This window comes from Vespula vulgaris, chromosome 13 (genome assembly GCF_905475345.1).
Source record: "Vespula vulgaris chromosome 13, iyVesVulg1.1, whole genome shotgun sequence".
Lineage (NCBI taxonomy): Eukaryota > Metazoa > Arthropoda > Insecta > Hymenoptera > Vespidae > Vespula > Vespula vulgaris.
Window position 1 is genome coordinate 77 of NC_066598.1, and position 12320 is coordinate 12396.

The 12320-nt window shown below is 36.3% G+C and overlaps 1 long non-coding RNA gene across 8 annotated transcripts; it reads right to left on the reverse strand.

Annotated features, from left to right (window-relative positions):
* Window positions 1–1143: 1143 nt before the first annotated feature.
* Window positions 1144–9753, reverse strand: LOC127068481 (uncharacterized). 8 transcript variants are annotated; one of them, XR_007782928.1, is made up of 12 exons: window positions 9109–9265; window positions 8921–9005; window positions 8598–8748; window positions 7736–7815; window positions 6839–7655; window positions 6291–6435; window positions 6102–6111; window positions 5131–5950; window positions 4622–4711; window positions 4358–4443; window positions 3220–4271; window positions 1144–3126 (listed from the first exon to the last, which is right to left on the reverse strand). It is a non-coding gene; the product is annotated as an uncharacterized LOC127068481 (long non-coding RNA). The 8 variants fall into 8 exon arrangements; XR_007782927.1 differs by lacking the exon at window positions 6102–6111 and having other exon boundaries at window positions 3220–3909; window positions 4020–4271; window positions 9109–9264; XR_007782924.1 differs by lacking the exon at window positions 6102–6111 and having other exon boundaries at window positions 3220–3909; window positions 3986–4271; window positions 9109–9264.
* Between the last annotated feature and the right edge of the window lie 2567 nt (window positions 9754–12320).

Sequence of the window (12320 nt, forward strand, 5' to 3'; positions counted from 1 at the left end):
GGATCGTTATGTAAAAATACGTTACGCTACGTTACGACGTTACACTAGGGCTTTCAAATCGTGCAAAGGTTTCGCAAAATCGCTTGGCGTTGTAAAGAAGTTGGACATTGCAACGATTCATCGGAAGTACCCCTGGGACTATGCAAATATTCTGTCTGGTAAGTAACCCATCAAGTATCATGGAAAATAAGCTAGGGCTCTAAATACCCTCCAAATTACTATATACGCGAAGAATTACGCGACGAATAGAGATCACGTTAAAAAAAAAAAATACGGTCGATAACTAAGTGATAATGTGGAAACGTTAGAGTTAAGTAGACACGCTAAAATGAAGCTAAATACACGCCACGGTTTACACAGAGACGTTAGGCTATATAAAAACGCGGATTCTTCGGATAAAACGAAAATATCCCGAACTATGGAAAAAAAAAAATGCCGCAGTTTAAATAACTTCGCTGGTACCTAGGAAAATGAGCTGCGGGTTGCAGATACTATGCAATTTACGCAACACGCGTAGAATTACGGAACGAACATAAAGGCATTTAAGTGAGAAAAATACTTACTGCAAATCGTTGGGTCGCGTCTGGATTACACCGAAGTTAGACCACAGAAGTTCGGCTGAATACACGCAAAGGTTTACACAAAATTTGTAAGGATTATATAGATACGGTGGGCTTCATACAAAAAAAAAAAGAAACTACTGATTACGCGCATTCGTTCAAAACGACGCAATGCCCTTAACATTATGCAAAAAAAAATACCATCGCTTCAGTAATCTCGATAGTATGTAGGTAAATGAATAACTCCGAGGTTGCAGATAACCTGAAAAAGACAAAACTCTGGGTGTCCACGTCGGACGTTGCGAAAAATCGATAGGACTTACGTGTAAAAAAAACCATACCTTGCCAAATGGATACTTACGCCAAACCACGTAGTGGGCGAAATCGCTGCGTTGCGTCTGGCAGAGCCAGAGAATTTACCTAAATAAGGGTTAGGGGTTTACGCAATATTTCTAAGGGTTACGCCAATCTGTTCGGAATTACGCAACACGCTTAATTACGCACGAATGGATTCACGGTAGTTGAAACGCTCTACCATGCCCTAAAATTTCCGGTACACGCGTTGGACCGCGTTGAACCGCGCTAAACCTAGATCATTTTTATTTTTTGTCGTTTTACAATCATTTAAGCAATGTACGCTACATATGTACGCTCGGTAGTATCAAACTAATATTTACAGAATACAACCCCGCCGCTCAAGCTTTATACCGCTCGTAGTACGTAGAAAATAATTTTAATCGAACGTTTCGCAGAACAGAAATCTGCTTACATACTGCCTTCCTTTTTTTCGACGCTTTCTTATTACAATGATAAAAATAATATTTTTTCTTTTTTAGTATATGAGCATTTCAATTATTCGCGAAGCTGGGGTCACGCGATATCCTAAGAATTGTCTAAAAAGATGTTTGTTGTTACGGATAAATACTGGACGACGGTTTTCGATACGCCCAACGGTGGTCTAAAATTCTCTTAATGCATCAAATTTATGTATGCTTTCTATCACTTTACAATTATTTAAACAATTTTACAATATACGTTTGTTCGGTATAAAATTATAATTAAACGATAATTCTCTCAACGCATCAGAATTTATGTATACTTTCTATTAGTTTAACTAATTATTTGAACATTCTATACTATACGTTTACTCGAGTTAAAATTATATTTAAATATTTTTCTCAACGCACCATTGTTTATAAACGCTTCTTATCACTATATAATTATTTAAACGGTTTACAATATACGTTTGTTCGATATAAAATTATACTTAAATAATAGTTTTCTTAACGCACCCAAGTTTATGTATGCTTTCTATCACTTTACAATTATTTAAAGAATCTATAATATACGATTGGTCGATATAAAATAAGATTTAAACAATAATACAACCGCTTAAACGTTGCACCGCACGTAATATCTTGTGAAGTATAAAACAATTTTATGTTAACATTCCGGAAAGAAAAAATCAACTGATGTACTACCTTCCAATTGAAGTTTCATTTTTTCAACGCTCTATAAACTCCAACAATATTATAACAATGATTCTAACAAATTTGTTTCTATCTTGTAATTTTTCGTAAAACATCGCAATTATGCGCAAGACTAAAGCAGGGGAATCGTTTGAAATGCTGGTGGTTACGCAAAACGCTGAGAATTGAACAGAATACGACGTTAGGGATTGCGCAGGTACGCTGAGGGTGTCGCAGAAACGCTCAGGGTATCATGCAAGATCGCTTAGGGTATCCAAGGTACGCTCAAGGTAGTGTCGCAGAAACGCTCGGGATGTCGCAGAAACGCTCGGGGTGTCGCAGAAACGCTCGGGGTGTCGCAGAAACGCTCGGGGTGTCGCAGAAACGCTCGGGGTGTCGCAGAAACGCTCGGGGTGTCGCAGAAACGCTCGGGGTGTCGCAGAAACGCTCGGGGGTGTCGCAGAAACGCTCGGGGGTGTCGCAGAAACGCTCGGGGGTGTCGCAGAAACGCTCGGGGGTGTCGCAGAAACGCTCGGGGGTGTCGCAGAAACGCTCAGGGTGTCGCAGAAACCCTCAGGGTGTCGCAGAAACGCTCAGGGTATCGCAGAAACGCTCAGGGTATCGCAGAAACGCTCAGGGTATCGCAGAAACGCTCAGGGTATCGCAGAAACGCTCAGGGTGTCGCAGAAACCCTCAGGGTGTCGCAGAAACGCTCAGGGTATCGCAGAAACGCTCAGGGTATCGCAGAAACGCTCAGGGTATCGCAGAAACGCTCAGGGTATCGCAGAAACGCTTAGGGTATCGCAGGATCGCTTAGGGTGTCACGCAGAAACGCTTAGGGGTGCGCAAAATCGCCGAGAATTACGTAGAACGTTGGAGCTTAAGCAGATTTAAAGAAGCAATACGCACGAAGGAGAGGCGAGTCTTCTTTCGGTTCGGTAAAATGAAGGAAGCGTTGTTTTCCTGCTGATTTTAATCCAATGGAAGATTCTTCAAGATTCCATCCTTCGTTATTGCTTCCATCGCATCTTCCTGGCTCCTTTCCTTTCCTTTCTCATCTTCATATTCATGATAGATCCTAGAGGAAGGAGGCTTTCCTATTTTAGGAAAATAATAAAAATGCAGTATTGAAACCTATAATAAAGTACATGGCGATAAAAAATACTAAAATATCATTAAACAATGCTAACCATGAGTCGCAATTTTACAAAGACCATTTCCAACTAGAGCGTTGAATTGTTCTTTTATCCGTATCCAAACAGTAGAACGAAATTACAACATAGGCTTCCTAAAAGAAAAAAAAAAAAAAAATTAACAAAGTTAATAAAAATAGTGTTATAATAAAAATATCAAAATGTTAAGTATTCCTCATCAGACAAGAGAATAAAGAACCATCTTGCTCTAACGAGCGTGATACTTAGGAACTGCTATCCGGGAATCCACGACCCAATTAACACATATATTTCGATTTAAACAGTGTTCGTTCTGTCGTATACTATCGACGAAAAGCCTATCGTTTCTATTTCGCAGCGATATTTCAAGAGAGACCATATGATTCGTTGAAATAGTGTTATTTAAGACGCGTTCGCTTAAATAAATTTTTTCATCGATTAAAGGAATGAAGTTACGATAACGTTATCCAACTTGAATAAACTTTGAATTATCAGCTACTCGATGTATATTAAATGAAAAATGTAATCGGAAGAAAAATATACTCGGATGTAAAAGTATCGTTAACAGAACACTGTTTAATCGAAGAATGAATGTGTAAACAGATGTCAATTCTGTTCGACTGTAACTAAATTCACCATGCTTATTTCAAGGAACACGGGCCACGATGCATTGTTAACAATAACGGACGAAATCGCAATGCCTATAACCTGAAAAAATAAATGTAGAATTAGCTAAACGTTATCGTAAAGGGTAACGTGAAAATAAATAATAATATATGTCAACTATTGCTTATCAGTTGTCGTCCTGTGTCCAATACCATTGCTTATCATAGATAAGTAAAACTGATGACGAAAATTTTGAACTTTATATTTCTTTCTTTCTATCATCGAAAATAATGATTCCTTAGCTGGTTGTTAGATCAAGGAACGCTTCCTTCCACGATGTAAGTAGCGTTCGTACTGTCAAGATGTCAATTCTGTTCGAATGTAACTAAATTCATCTTGCTTATTTTTAAGAAAACTAGCCACGATGTAATGTCAACAATAACGAAAGAAATCACGTCTACATCCTGAAAAAGTAGATATAGAATTAAGTAAACGTTCTCGAAAATATTATAGTGACAATAAATAACTATTTTTTTCAACTAACGCTTACCAGTCGTTGTTGTGTGTCGAACACCATTTATTATTGTAAATAAGTAAAATTGATGACGAAAATCTGGACGTCCTACCTCTTCCATTCTATAATTGAAAGTAACGATGACTTACATGGTTATGTTACGTTAAGGAACGTAGTAAAATATGTTATATTTCGTAATTGAGCGTGATCGATGTTAATAAATTTACCAGCGAAAATTGTTTTCGATATTCTAGCGGTATATAACATAGGAGTGTACGTTAAATAAAATATTCTAATTACCTGCAATCAACGAGGATTCTGAGGCAGTAAGGGGGCTGTGGACCGCCGCGCTTGCGCATTACGTCACCTTTGCAATGGCTTCCCCACGTGCTTGTAACATTTCGATCCATTTGTACGAAAATATCGGAATATTAAAAATATGATATACGAATTTAAAAACTATCTAAATTGATATCCGACTACTCCATACTATGAAAATTAATCGTTTCAATTTAATATCTCTCAAAATAAAGCTCCTAAGCGTGAAAACTATATTTTTAAGGAAAATGTACATAAGCCTGCATGCAATTACATATTTCTCCTAGATCATTTCTATACAATATCTTGTAGAATTTCTTCTAAGATCATATCTAAGTAGAGTGCAGGTGTGCACTATTAATGGTTGAAAAAAAGAAAAAAAAATGAAATTAAGAGATCGGTTTTCTGAGAAACCCACAATAAAATAAACTGTAGAATACAAAACGAAATACAGCTGCAGTAAAAGCATGAATAATTCAAAAATATCTTACGGCTAAAGAACTGTCAACCGCATTACAGCAATCAGGAAACGATCCGTCGAATGATACATCCACTCCGTGATTTAAGCAGTATTCGTTCTGTCATGTACTATCAACGAAAAGTCTACAATTTTTATTTCGCAGTGATATTCCAAGACGGACGTCGACTCGTTAAAATAATGTAGATTAAGCGCGTTCGCGTACATAGATTTTCCCATCGATCGTCCTCGACGTGAGATCAATTAACGACATCTGAAGCAGGTCTAAAAAATAAGGAGGAGAGTAGAATGTCCTCGGTTATTTTATAATGCTGGACGAAGGCAGAGCAACCAGCGTAAATGCACAGAAAATGGTACGAGACAAATCTCGACCATAAACGAGTGCTCGATAAAAAGTGGGTTGCGTCTAGAAAGATTCAACTGCGCGGTGACGACCGTGCACAACTCCTCCCTATCCTGATGATGTCGATTATTAATCACATGACGACGATGAAGGTTGAAAGAATCCATATAAAATCCACTAATGTAAAATTAAAGAAATAATGTTACATCAACGTTAATCAATTTGAATGAATTCCGAATTATCAACTATTCCACGTATATAAAACGCACTTCCCAAAAAATGTACAATCGAACAAAAAATATACTCTGACGGCAAATTACTAAAAGAAGTTTCGCTGAAAGAACACTGCTTAATCGAAGAATGAATGTATAAACTTAAACGGAAGACGTCTACTTTGTTGAACTCTAGCCAAATCAATCTTGCTTCTTTCTAGGAACATGGGCCACACTGTGTTGTTAACGCTGACGAACAAATTTACAGAATCTACGCCCTGAAAAGGTAAATATAGAATTAACTAAACGTTCCCAAAAAGATTACAGTGACAATAGCAATATTTTTTAACTATTGCGCATCACTCGTCGTCCTGTATCGAATATCACTTCTTATTGTACGTAAGTAAAATTGATAATCCAACATCGTACCTCTTCCATCCTATAATCGAGAGAACGATGGCTTAGATGATTATGTTAGGTTAAGGAACGCAGTAGAATAAGTTATATTTCGCAATTGAACGTGATCGATGTTAATAAATTCACTTGTGGAAATCGCGTTTTCGACATTCGATCGGTACATAAAATTAGAGCGTACGTTAGATAAAATATTCTAATTACCTGCAAGAAAAAAGCTTGGTCATAACACGTGCCAATCATTATTCAAAATGGTGGATTCTGAGGCAGCAAGGAGGCTGTGGACCGCTGCGCTTGCGCATTACGTCACCTTTGCAATGGCTTCCCCACGTGCTTGTAACATTTCGATCTATTTGTACGAAAATATCGGAATATTAAAAATACGATATACGAATTTAAAAACTATCTAAATTGATATCCGACTACTCCATACTATGAAAATTAATCGTTTCAATTTAATATCTCTCAAAATAAAGCTCCTAAGCGTGAAAACTATATTTTTAAGGAAAATGTACATAAGCCTGCATGCAATTACATATTTCTCCTAGATCATTTCTATACAATATCTTGTAGAATTTCTTCTAAGATCATATCTAAGTAGAGTGCAGGTGTGCACTATTAATGGTTGAAAAAAAGAAAAAAAAATGAAATTAAGAGATCGGTTTTCTGAGAAACCCACAATAAAATAAACTGCAGAATACAAAACGAAATACAGCTGCAGTAAAAGTATGAATAATTCAAAAATATCTTACGGCTAAAGAACTGTCAACCGCATTACAGCAATCAGGAAACGATCCGTCGAATGATACATCCACTCCGTGATTTAAGCAGTATTCGTTCTGTCATGTACTATCAACGAAAAGTCTACAATTTTTATTTCGCAGTGATATTCCAAGACGGACGTCGACTCGTTAAAATAATGTAGATTAAGCGCGTTCGCGTACATAGATTTTCCCATCGATCGTCCTCGACGTGAGATCAATTAACGACATCTGAAGCAGGTCTAAAAAATAAGGAGGAGAGTAGAATGTCCTCGGTTATTTTATAATGCTGGACGAAGGCAGAGCAACCAGCGTAAATGCACAGAAAATGGTACGAGACAAATCTCGACCATAAACAAGTGCTCGATAAAAAGTGGGTTGCGTCTAGAAAGATTCAACTGCGCGGTGACGACCGTGCACAACTCCTCCCTATCCTGATGATGTCGATTATTAATCACATGACGACGATGAAGGTTGAAAGAATCCATGTAAAATCCACTAATGTAAAATTAAAGAAATGTTACATCAACGTTAATCAATTTGAATGAATTCCGAATTATCAACTATTCCACGTATATAAAACGCACTTCCCAAAAAATGTACAATCGAACAAAAAATATACTCTGACGGCAAATTACTAAAAGAAGTTTCGCTGAAAGAACACTGCTTAATCGAAGAATGAATGTATAAACTTAAATGGAAGACGTCTACTCTGTTGAACTCTAGCCGAATCCATCTTGCTTCTTTCTAGGAACACAGGGCACACTGTATCGTTAACGCTCACGAACGAATTCACAGAATTTACGTCCTGAAAAGGTAAATATAGAATTAACTAAACTTTCCCGAAAAGATTAGTGACAATAGCAATATTTCTTAACTACTACGCACCACTCGTCGTCCTGTTTCGAATATCACTTCTTATTGTACGTAAGTAAAATTGATAATCCGGACATCGTACCTCTTCCATTCTATAATCGAAAGAACGATGGCTTAGATGATTATGTTAGGTTAAGGAACGCAGTAGAATAAGTTATATTTCGCAATTGAGCGTGATCGTTATTAATAAATTCACTCGCGGAAATCGCATTTTTGGTATTCGTCGCTATATAAAATCTGAGTGAACGTTAGATAAAATATTCTAATTAACTAATAATTCTAATTAACGAGAGGACGAAGCTCGAGTGCAACGCTTGGCACGAGACAATTTAGAATGGCGGATTAAGCGGCAGGAAGGAAGCTATGGACCGTCGCGCGTACGCGTTACGTCATCATTCCAATGGCTTCCCCGCGTTTGTTGTTTCGATCTATTTGTATGAGAATATCGAAACGTTAAAAATATGATATACGAAATTAAAAACTATCTAAATGGATATCTTGTTACACCAAACTGTAAAAATTATTCGTTTCAATTTGACGCCTGTATAACTAAACGTTCATGTAGAGACTATTGCGACGATAAAAAATAATCTTTTTCAACTAACGCTTACCAGTCGTCGTTGTGTGTCGTACACCATTTATTATTGTAAATAAGTAAAATTGATGAGGAAAATGCGAACGTCGTAGCTCTTCCGTTGTAAGATCGTAAATAACGATTGCTTATATGGTTATGTTAGGTTAAGGAACGCGGTACAATTTACGATTCGCAGTTGAGCGCGACCGATGTTAACAAATTTTATCGGAAAAATCGCGTTTTCGGCATTCGATCGGTATATAAAATAATGGTGCACGTTAAATAAAATATTTTAATTACCTGCAATTAACGAGAGGACGAAGCTTGGTTGGGACACGTGCCACGAACTGATTCAGAATGGCGGATTAAGCGGCAACAAGGAAGCTGTATCGTCGAGCATGCGCGTTACGTCAGCTTTGCAATGGCTTCCCCGCGTGCTTGTTGTTTCGATCTATTTGTATAGAAATATCAAAACGTTAAAAATATGATATACGAAGTTAAAAACTATCGAAACGGATATCTTGCTACATAAAATTATGAAAATTAATCGTTACGATTTGATAAAATGTTCGAGTAAGGATTACAGCGATAATAAATAAGAACCTTTTTCGACTAATGCTTACCACTCGTCGTCGTGTGTCCAACACCATTTCTCATTGTAAATAAGTAAAATTGAAGACGAAAATCCAGACGTCGTACTCTCCCATTCTATAATCAAAAGTAACGATGGCTTGTATGGTTGTTAGGTTAAGGAATGCGGTAGAATAAGTTATATTTCGTAGTCGAGCGTGATCGATGTTAATAAATTTACCCGCGGATATCGCTTTTTCGACGTTCGATCGGTATGTAAAATAATGGTACACGTTGAATAAACTATTCTAATTAACTGCAATTAACGAACGGACGAAGCTCTGTTGCGACGCGTGCCACGAAACGATTTGGAATGGCGGATTAGGCGGCAGGAGGGAAGCTATGGACCGTCGCGCGTACGCGTTACGTCATCTTTCCAATGGCTTCCCCGCGTGTTCGTTGTTTCGATCTATTTGTATGAGAATATCGAAACGTTAAAAATATGATATACGAAGTTAAAAACTATCTAAACGGATATCTTGTTACACCAAACTGTAAAAATTATTCGTTTCAATTTGACGCCTGTATAACTAAACGTTCATGTAGCGACTATTGCGACGAGAAATGATAATCTTTTTCAACTAACGCTTACCAGTCGTCGTTATATGTCGAACGCCATTTATTATTGTAAATAAGTAAAATTGATGACGAAAATGCAGACGTCGTACCTCTCGCATTCTATCATCGAAAATAACGATGGCTTGTATGGTTGTTAGGTTAAGGAACGCAGTAGAATATATTTCGTAGTTGAGCGTGATCGATGTTAATAAATTCACCCGTGGAAATAGCGTTTTCGACGTTCGATCGATATACAAAATTAGAGCGTACGTTGGATAAAATATTCTAATTAACTGCAATTAACGAGAGGACGAAGCTCGGTTGCGACGCGTGCCACGAACTAATTCGGAATGGCGGATTAAGCGGCAGGAAGGAAGCTATGGACCGTCCCGCGTACGCGTTACGTCATCTTTACAATGGCTTCCCCACGTGTTTGTTGTTTCGATCTGTTTGTATAATAATATGGAAACGTTAAAAATATGATATACGAAATTACAAACTATCTAAACGGATATCTTGCTGCATCAAACTGTGAAAATTAATCATTTCGATTTGATATCTGTAGAAATAAAGCTCGTAAACGTGAAAATATATTTGTAAGGAAAATGTTCGTGCGCCCGCGTACGATTATTTTTCATATAAATGTGTATTATTTTCGATGTTAGTACGAGGAAAGTATTGATTTTGAAGTTTCTGCTTTTAGAAAGTGAGAGTAACCATCCGATTCGTTCAAAGGTCCGTTTTTGTTGACAGTCCATCGCTCGTTGTTTTATGTTGGTTTACGCCAACGATAAATACAGGTATAATTTTTTAACGATTTTGACGAACGAGATCGCTTCAGAGATGAATATTCGAGTGAGAATACGATTCTTCCGAACTTTCGAATACGCGCTTCGTTTTGTTTGAAAAAATCGTGTCAAAAAGTGATGTTTTCTCGACGATAATTCGTGCATGAAAGTAAAGGATAAGGTTAATTTTAAAACGTTTAAATCGTCGTTATAGCAATGTCTCGTTACGCACACGTAAGTTTGTTTTTGAATACATACAAGAGGCTCTTTGTAGAAAGAGAAAGATAATAAATATTAGCATAGATAATAGCTTAAAGGTTCCTCTACCTATTGTTCCGGCAAACAACGAAAGAAAAACCGGTCAAGCGTGATAAATTGTTGTTACCACGTGTGTATATATACATCGTATACAATTCGGAGAATTTGGGAAGTCTTGTAGTGAAAAGTATTTGTAAATAAACTAGGGACGATCGGAGAGATCGACCTTGGCACGACTTTCCTCCATTCGTCGTCCTTACTAACGCGTTAGTCGCAGTATTCCTTCCTCTAGGCAGCTGTCTGGACGTGCTTTATCTAGACAAGGCATAATTCTAACAACGCTTGCAGCGCGTAAGTATTCCTGGAGTATTTCTCTTAATTTAATTTACGTTGATAATCCGAGTGGTACTGGATATAATTTCGTTAGGAATGATAAAGACTATACTAATAATGAAACTCAAGTTGCAAAAGATATTCATAACGCTTTATTACGGTTCTTTAAATTTTTCCCAGAGCTTCGGAATAATAATTTCTTTGTTACTGATGAATCTTATGACGACAAATATACATCTGCTGTTTCGTATATCATCGAAGACTATGATATTAAAATATAACTATAAAATATAAAATTATAATATTAAAACGTAAAATAATCGTCTCCATATCGATATCCTAAGATTTTCTAGCGATGTAAAACTGCTTCGTGTGTATATCTATGTATAATTGTTTTCTCTATCCGTTTGCCATTCTTTTCCGGCACGTATAACTTTTGGAAGTCTAAAAAATGTGACATTGATTAGTAGGACATAAAATTAATTGTGTGTGTTTATATAGGATATAACCATATACGGAGTATGCATAAGTGTGTGTGCGTGCCTCTGTATATGAAAATCAAATATAATACGAAATACGATATATGAAGTATAATTAATGGCAAATTATTAATTGCTACATCGTCAAAAAGTGAAAGAGGTACCGATATTGCCAAAAATAAGACAATATATTTCGAAATAGAAAACGTCTATAGAAGACATCGATTTTATTTTTGCGGATATTTTTTAAACAAAACGATATCACAACTTGTGAATATTCACGCGCGAAAATCACGTTTACGACAATCGATTAGTATATAAAACAAGGACGTACATTAGATAAAATATTCTAATTATCTACAATTAACGAGAGGACGAAGCTTAGTTATAGTACGTACCATAGAATAAACGGCAGCTAGGAGATTTAGTGGACCGTCGCGTATACGCATTATGTCACGTGTACAATGAAATTCGCATAGACAGATGGAAATACAATATTATAATTGTTGAATCTCTTATCGATTTTCAATGCATACGTTATAAATAAAATTAAAAAAACTTGTGAAGAGGATTAATTTAAAAAATACTAAACGTGCTCTGTGTAATATATTTAAATTTCATAAAAACATGAAGGGTTTATACGCTAGTAATTATGTACTTAGTAAGAATTAAAAATTAAAATATAATTAGTGATATCCATAATAAATGATATCCATGATCATTCACTGAGCATATAAATATCTGATGATATCCAGTTGATGATATAAGAATTTGTAGATACGAAGCAATTTAAACGATAAAAATTTTTCGATTTTCTGTAAGTATTTATTAATGAATGAAATAAAAGTTTTATGCACAGTGGATTGATTATCGAACATGCAATATTCTTGAAATCTCGTCTATATATGTGCGCCCGCGCGCGTATATAATTATTTTTTATTAACTTACTAAATACAAGTATACAAATAATTACCAAA